Source organism: Podarcis muralis, chromosome 9 (assembly GCF_964188315.1).
Source record: "Podarcis muralis chromosome 9, rPodMur119.hap1.1, whole genome shotgun sequence".
NCBI classification, from domain to species: domain Eukaryota; kingdom Metazoa; phylum Chordata; class Lepidosauria; order Squamata; family Lacertidae; genus Podarcis; species Podarcis muralis.
The window spans coordinates 53,928,182-53,940,614 of NC_135663.1; the positions used below are offsets into that span (position 1 = coordinate 53,928,182).

Consider the following 12,433-nt stretch of genomic DNA (forward strand, 5'->3'; position numbering starts at 1 on the left):
CCTCAGGGCTGGGGATTCGAGTCCCATATGGGGGGCGGGGGGGGGGGGAGATTCCTACATTGCAGGGGGTTGGACTAGATGACCCCTAAGGGTCAGTTCCAACTCTATGATTCTGTTCATCATATTGTTAGTTTTGTATGTATGATAGTAACCTTAAAACACTGATATATCAACTAAAGTACAGCCAAGATGTTCAATGGATGTAAGTATTCCACTTGCAGAGCACATCTGAAATGAGTAAGTAGAACCTATGACGTCCTAACTTTAAATACTAGAAGTGGCTTTTCAAAGCCTTGAAATACAACAGAAAATTCAACTGCTGCTCATACCACCAAAACTATTACAGCAATTGTCTTGTTTTTATGACACCCACCATTGGCTGACATCTGATGAGCTGTAGCAAAAGATTTATTTGGATGGTCCATCTGAAACATGCTTATTATGTGTGCCAGTAAAAGAGTCAGACACATAAATAGATTTAAGAAGGCCACAACTTTATTTTAAACGGGCAACCTTTAACAATTAACAGCCCCAGACCAGTCATGAAGGAGATCCCTGTGCTCCTGAGGCCCAGCATGGCTGTCCCACCAATTGACTTATCCCCAACTGGGCAAGCCTGCCCAATCCCAGGGTGAGTTCAATGCCAGCTCCAAATGGCAGCCACGTGTACTTTGCCACCCCAGCTTGTCCCTAAGGAGATGGCAATCTGTGCTAAGCTCTCCACCTTTCCTTGATAATGATGTTACCTCCCAGGCTCTTTCACACCTCTAAAGGGCTCCTCCTCAGTCGCTGGCCCCCTGCCAAGCCGTGACAAAAATTAACAAGTCCAATTAAAGCTAGAACACATCCCATCCCAACTACAGCGCCCTGGGGAAGACAACAAGCCTGCTCTGCAAAGGTCAATTCTGCAGAGCATGCAAAAATTCCCTCCTAACCCTATAAGGTGGATCCAAGAATCTCAGGGCAACTGCTAAAAACTGGGAGAGGAGAGCACTGCCTGCCTCACAAAACTAACCTTGGGCAAAGGGCGAGACTGCCTTAAATATGCTGGTTTCCCCCTTCTTGTACCAAATCTTGTAAGAAATAATTGCCCTCACACAGTGGTGGACTTGGGTACTATGGGGCCCTGTGCAAGGCCAAAATTTGGTGCCCCCTTCAGCCCTCATGCTGCGTTCGAAAGCTGGGAAAGCACTAACAAAGCTTTAGGAAGGAAATGGGAGGACTCTAGGACCCTGTCAGAGCTGGGAGACTCTAGGACCCTGTCAGAGCCTCCTGCCTTCTTCCCAAAGCCCAGTGCCTCACTTACTGGGCTTTGAGACGGTGCCCCTTGGCTCACACAAGCCTAAATTTGTCCCTACCTCACAACTCTGGCCCTCCTCAAGGCCACCTCAAACTTCTTCCATCCTACAAGCTTAGAAACTAAGGCACACTAGGTCCCATACGATATGCTTCACCAAAAGGACATAAAAGATTTCAGCCTACTATTATTATTTATTAAATTTGTATACTGCCCTTCACCTGCAAATCTCAGTGTGGTTCGCAACATAAAAACACAATATAAAAGCACAAAATGTATGATTTTAAAACCCCAATAACTCCCCCATCCCACAAACACACTTTAAAGAGTCAGGTAGGTAGTCATGTTAGTCTGACACAGTCGAAATATATATATAAATGCTACTGCGCGCGCACACACACACTTTAAAGAGGTATAAGATGTTCACCAGCTAAAGGCCTGGTTAAAGAGGAACATTTCTGCCTGGCACCTAGGCAAACTTCCCAGGGGACAGCTTCAACAAACAAGGAGCCACTACAGACAAAGCCACTTTTCTATAGGAAATGCTTTTAAAACAAATACCAAGCATAAGTTAAGTGTGACATATTTTTTTATTTTTAAAAATCTAAAATAGTGCAATTAATTTTGCAACGTTAGTTATCCAATGCTACATTAGAGTCACAAGAAAATCTCTCCAAGGCCAAATTCACATGAAAGACTATTATCATTACTTATTTTTCAAAACTACTTGTGCTAATTGAAATTATTTTAGATGCTTTGTTTTATTGCTTGTGTTTACCATCCTCCTTTGGGAGGGAGGGGCGAGACATGCATTGAACAAATAAGCAGGGATTTTGTCAGCTGGAACTCGCCGGAACTCAGTTCTGGCACCTCTCAGGTGGGCGCCATTGCCATTATAAGAGAACAAGGGAGGCATTCATGAGTTCGGGCACCTCTTTTCCTAGAAAAATAGCACTGCTTATCTTCAGCTCTAGCCTTTGATATCAGAGCAATCAGTGGCCTTACTCAATGTTTTCCCTGGTACCTGAATTAATATCAATGAGAACACCCAGGACTAAACAAGACCTTTCCAAGTAGGGTGGCGCCTACCTTGTGGAATGCCTGACTCAGCAGACCTAGGAGGCAACTTCTTGGCTTCCTTCACCAGCTGAATAACAACTTCCAAATAACCAAAGGCCCATGCATCTATGAGCTGATTCCCTCGCATTTCCAACACGACAAGAATCAAACAGTCATTGTGTGCTTCTTAGGAGAGGATTTTCTAATAGCTGAAGCTATAGATAAACACCACACTTCACTAATACATTTCTATTATCATGACACCTCTAAAGCAGGCTTTCTCAACCTTGGCCCTCCAGATGTTTCGAGACTATAATTTCCATCATCCCTGACCACTGGTCCTGCTAGCTAGGGATCATGGGAGTTGTAGGCCAAAAACATCTGGCGAACCAGAGCAGCGCACGGAAATGTCGTTTACCTTCCCACCGGAGTGGTACCTATTTATCTACTTGCACCTTGATGTGCTTTCGAACTGCTAGGTTGGCAGGAGCTGGGACCGAGCACCGGGAGCTGACCCCGTCGTGGGGATTCGAACCGCCGACCTTCTGATCAGCAAATCAAATCAAATCAAATCAAAACTTTATTAGCAAAGCCAACAGGCCACAGCTGTACAAGAGATAAAAGTGAAAATAGGGATAAAAGGAAAAAAAGAACAGGCAAAAGGAGGTCCGTCGGGTGAACAAGTCTGTCACTCAGATGGTGGCCCTCAATTTCGCAGCTCTCTCGATGTACCTCGCGACCTTCTCTGTTATCTGACTATCCGTATCAGATAATAGAAAATACAGTGTAATGTCTGGTGAACAGCCGGGGTTGGAGAGAATGAGTGGGGTAATAATCTCATTCCTTAGGTCTTTGTAAAGGGGGCAAGAAAGAAGGACGTGGGACACTGTTTCCGTGTTACCATCTCCACATGGGCAGAGTCGTTTTTCAAATGGAGTCTTTTGGTAACGACCTTCGAGTACAGCAGAGGGAAGAACATCCCATCTAGCCAATGTAAAGGCACGTCTGTATTTTGGGATGGTTAGTTTAGACAAATATGAAGCTGGAGAGTCAAAATGAGAAGGGGGAAAGTAGGTATACCTTCTGATCAGCAAGTCCTAGGCTCTGTGGTTTAACCCACAGAACCAAAGGTTTCAGTAAAACAACACCATGTGTTTTCAACATTTGTGTATGAGAGAGAAAGGGGGAGGGAGGGAGTATATGCTCCCTAGTTTTTGTTTGCATTCATATGCACACTTCCCTGGGAGTCAACCCCATTGAACACAGCAAGACTTCCTTCCCAAGGATTACAATGTGCCTACATATGAATCCAATACAAAGCAATGCAAGTTTCCACAGACACCTTGTAAACCTTGCAACAAACCAGTCTCAGCTGCAACAACTTAACTCTCCATTCTTTTTATATTAAAAAAAGGAACCTTGACACATCTAAGCCCATCAAGTCCATTTTGTGCATTCTAAACACTCAGTCATAGTCACAGACAACAGAGGTACAGGATGCTAAAAAAACAGACACGCTAAAATGGTTTAAAAATACTAAAAAATGGTAAAAAATAAGGTAATGGTAAAAAATATAGCAATGGTAAAATATTTGTATTTCACACATATCCTCTGCCACAGTTCCCACATGTATATACAATCTAGGCATTAGCACATGATTAGAAACAGCCCCACCCCAATCATTATTAGTAGTAGTGAATTTATTACTTGCCCTTCTCCAGAAGCTCCCAGGGCAGGTTATACAACAATTTAAAATTCAGTATTCAAAGCAGTTAAAACAAATTGCAGCCACAGGAATAGCAACCAGATGCTATTTTCTCATGGAAGCAGGCTCCAACATGTATATTCTTAGATGGAGGGCCAAGTCCATGTGCCAACATGTGCTACATGCTCAGTCCCCCAGCCAGTGCTGTACAAGCTACACTGAGCCCATGCTCTGCATCTTACAGAGGAGAAGGCTTACCTTGTCTCTAGCTGTATTCCATATAGCGATGTCCTGCGGCAGTTCACACATATTTCAAAAGACCAGTGACTTCAGAGTATTTCACCTTCCAAAAAGAACGCTCTCCGACCTTTCCTACTTCTTGAGTAACCTAATCAACATAAGTTTTGACAGATACCTTCTTGGCTGATTCTGAAGGCAAGAAAAGTCCTGTCCCAAGAGGCTGATCAACAGCAAGACAGACGTGAACTTACTGCTTCACCGGCATGCTTCTCACCTATACATCAGGAGCCAGTCATGTGGTGTAAACCAAGTCAGGTGCCTGATCTCTCCTGAACTACTCCTCAAAGTATGTACTCCTCCTAATTGCCCTCATAAATGCAACGGCACTGCCTGCAATAAATCTTATTATGCAAATGCGTAGGGCTAGAGAGTGCAAATTGCTTGACTGCCACTTAAGTTGTTCCTCTGAATGTTCAGGCAGAGTTTTTTCCCCCCAGGCAGTCTGGTCACATCATAAAGATCCAAGGACACAGTTGTATTGATCTGGAAATATGACTTTTGGGCAGTTAATAAAGATCACTCAGGGTGCACTAGTTGGGATCTAAGAAACCAGGTTCAGATCCTCATTCAGCTGCGAGGCTCACTGGATGGCCTTGAGCAATTCAATTCCCTCCCCCCCCCCAAAAAAAAAAGACCCTGCAGGGTTGCTCTTAAACTAGGGTTACCAGACGTCCCCGTTTCCCGACAAATTCCATCCCTAGAATGTCCCGGGATTCTATCTAATGTCCCTGGGAAACGCAGCAGCAGCAGTCTCAGCAGCCAGGAGCAGTTAGCTCTGGCTGGCTTCAGGAGCTGCTCAGAAGTCCCCATATGATGGTGGTGCAGGGGCTCTAAGATGCAGCTTCCGGGCTGCCTCCACCTTCCCTGACCCCAGCAACTAAGCTGTGAAGGGAGGCTTCACACTGCCTATTGGAGCAGCCTCCCAACTCCTACTTGCGTGCAAGTAGGAGCGGGGCAGGGATCTCTTAGCTGTGAAGGGAGGCTTCATGCTGCCTATTAGAGCTTGCCTGCAAGCAGGAGGGGGCAGGGATCTCTCAGTTAGGCAACCGGAAGCCTCCCTTCCCAGCTGAGGGATCCCCACCCCCTCCTGCTTGCACAAAAGTAGGAATGGGATTGGGGCTGCTCCGATGGGAGAGGAGGCATCGCACTGCCCAAGCCTCGCTGCCGCCACCACTCTCAGCCTTCCTTCTCCGCCTTCCATGCCTGACCCACCATGCACTGCTTCCCCACCACCACCACCGAAGAGCCAACAACTCAGGGGCTGCACAGGCTCATGGACAAAGGAGATACAAGCCTCGGAGGAAGGGGAAACATGGCAGTTGAGGTCAAGGCGGCAGCCACCCCTCTGCCACCACCGTAGCTGCAGCATCAAGGTCCCGAACGTGTAGTATTTATTTATTTAAAGTGTCCTGGGATTCACTGAAAAAAATCTAGTAACCTTATCTTAAACATACAGCCTGATCTTATGCTTAAATACTGTAGCTGTCTTTGCACCTCCATATAAATAAAGTGTCACTGAATGCATTGGGGCACCTTCAATTAAATGCAAATAGGCTCAGGCTTCACTGCTGTGATCTCATCTACACTTTCCATCAGAGGCAGATTTAGGGCAGTGTGACTAGTTCCATGCACCGGATGCCGAGCCTAGTGGGTGCTGCAGGGCACCACAATGATAATGTAGTGAATTGGGCAGAACAGAAAGTGAGAGTTGGGTGCCAAATTTTGCCCTTGCATGGGGCACCATTGAAATGTGAAAGGCCCTGTTTTCATTCAATTAAGTGGAATTTCTGAATAAGCGTGGATAGGATCAAATTACAAGCTTAAAATGAGGTGTGGATGAGCCCCAAGTATGGAAGAGCCCTAAGGCAAGTTATTGGGGACTCCTATTTTGAAGATCAGGGACGTGGGTGGCGCTGTGGGTAAAAGCCTCAGCGCCTAGGACTTGCCGATCGAAAGGTCGGCAGTTCGAATCCCCGTGGCGGGGTGCGCTCCCGTTGCTCGGTCCCAGCGCCTGCCAACCTAGCAGTTCGAAAGCACCCCAGGGTGCAAGTAGATAAATAGGGACCGCTTACTGGCGGGAAGGTAAACGGCGTTTCCGTGTGCGGCTCTGGCTCGCCAGAGCAGCGATGTCACACTGGCCATGTGACCCGGAAGTGTCTGCGGACAGCGCTGGCTCCCGGCCTATAGAGTGAGATGAGCGCACAACCCTAGAGTCTGGCAAGACTGGCCCATATGGGCAGGGGTACCTTTACCTTTTTATTTTGAAGATGGGGAATAAAGTTGGGGAAGGAAGACTCCATTGTCATGGACATACACATAGAGCTGAACCAGACCTGTCAAAAACCTGATAGATGCATTTTTAGACATGACTACCAAGGTCAGCAGTGGGAAGATGCCTGTTAACTGAACTCAAAAGATTGGAAAGCCAATTAAGACTAAGACATAATTAGAGAGATATCTTAATATATAATTGTGGGAACAAAGAAGCCATCGCGTAACTGGAAAAATGAAATCTACAAAGCTTAAAATTAACATTATAGAGTACATTTTATTTAAAGCACGGCAAGTTATCTAGTCCGTTTGCCCACCGGACTGTTTTCTCAGTTCATTGGCTTAACTGCTCTAGACATGTTCTCCTCCAGCCATTTTTACAAAGGGATATTACTGGTCTCTCTGTATCAAATGCGTTTCCTTAATCTACTTTATGGCAGCTAGTTTAATGGGAGATGCCTGATTTTAAAACTAAGCTATCAGTACCCTCCTGATATATCTAGTTACTAAGAAAATTAATATTTTACCATACTCCAAAATTCCTTAAAGGTTTAACTAATGACACATCCCAAACTCTTATTCTGTTGGGGTTCTTTTTTTGAACACAGCTGGCCAGCTAATCAGTAGCATTCAGTGTAGTCATGTTGCTTCCCAGGAGGGAATAATCAAACGGAATTGCCATTCATTTCAACATATCCAATAGGCCAAAAAGCAGGAAGTACAGGCAAGGGTGCATCTGACAGATATATTTCAGTCAAATTAGGGGATGTGTGTCTAGCTGAGCAATGGAAGCTTTCTCATGATTTTGAAAGCAAAACTTGTTAGGAATATATCTGTTGAGCACACGGCAAGGACTGACGCAAGACTGCGAGGAGGAAGGAAATCAGGAATTCGTAGCCATGCAACACAGTAGGGATATTTAGGGACTCGAAAATCCTTTCTCTGGCCACTAGAGGTCCTGCCCAATGGCCCCCTGGGAATCCAAGAACTGAGACTGACACTATAACTCCGAGAATCCCCTGGTGGGGCGGGGAGGATTAAAGTGAAAGCCAAGCTCTGTAGGCAACCAAATTCTACGCTAAATTTCCATGCCTCTACAGCAAAGCTTGTTGACAGGCATGAAAAATGGGAACATCCCTTCCTTAAACCAAATTCATTCTGTTCTACAAGCTATTTTTGTTCATTCTAATTGAATCAAGTCCATAAAACAAATAAAGAAAAGAAAACCCAGCGTTTAAAAAATCCAGCAGTTTGGCTAAGCCAAAAGGCACACGCATGTAAATAAAAATGGAGCCAGCACAGGATTTTCATCCCATGGGGTGAACTTGGCATTCCTCTACCTCCTCTCTTCGGATGACATAAATACTTGCCTCCTAAGGGGGCCATATGTAAAAGATTGTTATGCAAGCTACATCTGCTGAAACCCCCTCTTCTGCCTAAGGACCATCCTAAAATTGTCCCATTTTCCTGATCGTATTGCCTTTTCTTGTGTGCTTCTCATGGCTGTCCAACTTTAAATTGTTTGCATAAATGTGCCATTACGCATTTCTGGTGCCTTTCTTGTTTGGTTTTAAAATATGGTTGTTTGCTTCAAACTGGAACACTGCACAGCCCCTCCTGCTTCGAGCAAGCCAAACTTGCTCTTCCTGAACTTGATCCTGAAGAGAGAAGATTGAGCATGTGACAACAAATATAGTCAGTAGCCTTTCAGTTAACAGTAGCAGGGAGCTCCTCAGTCTACACGTGTCTGCAGTACAAGAACCAACCTAACACTGCTTAACTGCCTGAGCAACCAACAGGGCACCAAAGAACCAGGGGGAGACGACTCTGAATGGGCAAACAAACAACAAAAGCCCTGAAAAGTAGCTTTTCTCAGAAATGTTGCATAATAACTGCGTGGGTTTGTGTGGCACGATGTTTTGCTTGGGGCACTATTTAAGCAAGGCCTGCGTAATTCACTCACAGCTGTCGGACTTGACGGCAAAGCCACCAACACAAAGCTTTCCCAGTAATAACTTGGTGCCACTCCATCATTGCATGGTTTTAGATGAAGTATAACTTTAATGCAATACATGAGTGAGCTTATGGTGGAATCACTGTTCATAGCTTGTGGGGGGAGAGACAGAAACACGGGTGGGGTGAGGAGAAGATGTGTGAAACCTTTTGCATATTTTATTTTAGTTTGGCAAAGTGTAGCCAGAAGCAGTTTTATTTTCATCTTCAGCTGGCTCAGTTTATATAGAGAAGCCAGCTGGCTTCCCATACAGTGTGCCTGAGATTCCTGGAACTCAAGTACAATAAAAACGGAGTTATTCCCCAGACGCTAAATTGATAATTGAGGCCTTTCAGTTAATTTGATTTGGATAGCCAGGCTAAACAAACCGCAAATCTTGAGGGGGCGAGGGTGGAAATGCTCACGTCCCTGCTTGTACGGTAGCATCTGTGTTGGATCCTAATAGTTGCAGTTGAGTTAATGATTGATTGACCTGTCCAAGTTCTCTCTGGAATTAATTTGGAGCAGAGTGAGTAATTCCTGGGTGTCCCCTGGATGTCTGAAAAATAATACATTTGCACTACATAGTGGGTCCAGGGTAAATTTGGTGCCTCGATTTGGTGTCTCCACAACCAGACACATAATTTTATTATGTGCGTTTGTTTTTTAAACTGTCGACTTCGTCTGTATTTTTATCCTATCTACTGTTGTTAAAGTTTATTGTAACAAATATTTCATACCATGTTCTACAAATGGCTCAGAGATATTTTGTGACTGAGCTGCTTATAAATCTCAATGAACAATTAAATACAGTGGTACCTCGGGTTAAGTACTTAATTCATTCCGGAGGTCCATTCTCAACCTGAAACTGTTCTTAACCTGAGGTACCACTTTAGCTAATGGTGCCCCTCGCTGCCGCCGCACGATTTCTGTTCTCATGCTGAAGCAAAGTTCTTAACCCGAGGTACTATTTCTGGGTTAAAGGTAAAGGTAAAGGTACCCCTGCCCGTACAGGACAGTCTTGCCAGACTCTAGGGTTGTGCGCTCATCTCACTCTATAGGCCGGGAGCCAGCGCTGTCCGCAGACACTTCCGGGTCACATGGCCAGCGTGACAAGCTGCATCTGGCGAGCCAGCGCAGCACATGGAACGCCGTTTACCTTCCCGCTGGCAAGCGGTCCCTATTTATCTACTTGCACCCGGGGGTGCTTTCGAACTGCCAGGTTGGCAGGCGCTGGGACCGAACGACGGGAGCGCACCCCGCCGCAGGGATTCAAACCGCCGACCTTTCGATCGGCAACTCCTAGGCGCTGAGGCTTTTACCCACAGCGCCACCCGGGTCTATAACCTGAAGAGTCTGTAACCTGAAGCGTCTGTAACCTGAGGTACCACTGTACATGTCACCACTGCCGTATGCCAGAGCCCATGGAACCTCAGTGAACCTGAGAGTTTTCTTTGCCATGCCTCAATCATGCAACTTCCCAAACCAAAAGGGAGGAAAGCAGACAGTTTGAGTTTATTACTATGCCTTTCAACCAGAAATGTCCCCAAGGCATCCAAGTGATAAAATGCAGCTTACAGATATTTTAGACAACCTCTTTTTTTTAAAAAAAAAGTCTCATGCCTCCCAAATGCACCCATCCCTGATGTCAAAGAAAGTGGGGGTAAATCCTCAGGCAGCTGCTCCACTCAGCCAGCAACTCTACCAAGGTTGTGAGGGGTAGAGCAAGTGGAGAAGCTTTCCCTTGAAGGGCCAAATACAGCCTTATTCCTGCAACAATGCCTCCCAGACAGCAGCTGAGCTTGTAATGTCCCAAGCTGGCCTCATGTGATGATGTCACTATGGCACAGCAGGTCATAGAATTGTAGAGCTGGAAGGGACCCCAAGGTCCATGTGGTCCAACCTCCTGCAATGCAGGGATCTCAGATAGGTCACAAAAGGTAAAGGACCCCTGGACCACATGTCAAAGGTGACTATAGGGTTGTAGTGCTCATCTTGCTTTCAGGCCGAGGGAGCCGGCGTTTGTCCACAGACAGCTTTCCAGGTCATGTGGCCAGCATGACAAAACCACTACTGGTGCACAGAGGACCTTGTTGAGTGCTGGAGTGCACAGAAACGCCATTTACCTTCCCACTACAGTGGTACCTATTTATCTACTTGCACTGGTATGCTTTCGAACTGCTAGGTTGGCAGAAGCTGGGACAGAGCAATGGGAGCTCACCACCATAGTGCGGATTCGAACCGCCGACTTTCTGATTGGCAAGCCCAAGAAGTTCAGTGGTTTAGACCACAGCGCCACCTGAGTCCCATGCACACATATAACCCTAAAACCCTCCTTCCTTTAAAACACTGCATTTTATCTTACACCCTTTGGAACCTGCAGCCTGATGCATGTTTATTCAACAGCAAGTTTAACAGGACCTGTTCCCATGTAAATGCACATTGGGTTTCAGCCCCTCCCACTTGCTCATGTGCATGTGTTTTTCAGATGCATGCACATTTCTTCATTTTATTTCTAAAGTACATGCACCACCTTTCCTTATAAGATGTTCCAGGGCCACTCACGGGTCCCAGGGGTTGTATCCAACATTGTCTGTACCCTAGCAGAACAGACTTCTGCTCCTCCACCTTCCTCTGTCTCACAATCCTCTTTGCATCTCAAAATCTGCTCTGGGGGACCTTCCAGAGCAGATTTTTTTGAAGGGAGCAAGTAGCTGCAAGGGGTGGTGCGAAAGCTGAATCACCGTGTGAGCCAAAGTCCAATCACAGAGTGCTGGATTCCATCCAAGGACTGCAACTGCGGTTCACTTTCTAAAGATTTTCTTGCACTTGCCACTTAGCTTTAAGGCCAACTCTTGTCCAACAAGTCCAGTGGGTTATCAACCAAGGAGCTGCAGGCAATTTTGAGACATACCGCAGAACACTTGTAAGATAGTATTCAAATAGCTCAGTTACATAATTTCAGCACACGTGATAGTTAACTAGGTGCATTAACTCTACGGCACTTGGCATATTATGTTTTAATTAGGCTGCGTGCTCATGCGGTTCCTTTAATCTACGGGGCTTCCAAGTATTCGGACGTTATTAAAAGAAGCCTCATGCTTCCACGCATGAACTCATCTCACTGGTTAAATGACTTGGAGTGTGTTTGGATGACTTGCCCATAATCACATATTCCTGAATGAGTCTTGTGCTAGAACTGAAGCCTGTTTAGGAACACAGGAACATAGGAAACTGCCTGATTCTGAGTCAGACCACTGACCCATCTAGTTCCCTATTCTCTTTCTTGGGCACTGACTTTTTAGGTTTAGGTTTTCCTAGCCCTGCGTGGAGAAAGAATCCAAAGCCAGTGTGGTGTAGTGGTTAAGAGCAGCAGTCTCGTAATCTGGGGAACCGGGTTCGCGTCTCCGCTCCTCCACGTGCAGCTTGCTGGGTGACTTTGGGCTAGTCACGCTTCTCTAAGTCTCCCAGCCCCACTCACCTCACAGAGTGTTTGTTGTGGGGGAGGAAGGGAAAGGAGATTGTTAGCCACTTTGAGGCTCCTTAGGGTAGTGATAAAGCGGGATATCAAATCCAAACTCTTCTCTTCTTCTTCTTCTGCATGGAAAACTCCACCTCCTGCCATCCCTTAGCTACTCTAGAAATAGATTGAATCACACAGTCTTTATTCCACCAAATTATCCTCAGTATCGCTGCTTTCCTATTGGCTTTCATCAAGCCAACCATTTCGCCATAGCTACATTTCATATGCACAAGCACAAGGGCATATCAAGTGTTCCTGTGCAAACCAAAGATGGTATCTGCTCTC

The 12,433-nt window shown here is 45.8% G+C and overlaps 1 protein-coding gene across 3 annotated transcripts in view; it reads right to left on the minus strand.

Moving 5' to 3' along the window:
* Nucleotides 1–12,433, minus strand: part of LNX1 (ligand of numb-protein X 1) — a 121,312-nt gene that overhangs the window by 75,516 nt on the left and 33,363 nt on the right. Inside the window, exon 1 of one of the 3 annotated variants that reach the window (XM_028744382.2) lies at nt 4,320–4,578. The exons of the other annotated variants lie outside the window; for them this stretch is intronic. The gene's annotated coding sequence lies outside the window, so the exon portion shown is untranslated. Of the gene's footprint in view, nt 1–4,319; nt 4,579–12,433 lie in introns of those variants that run through there. 3 annotated transcript variants of the gene reach the window in all.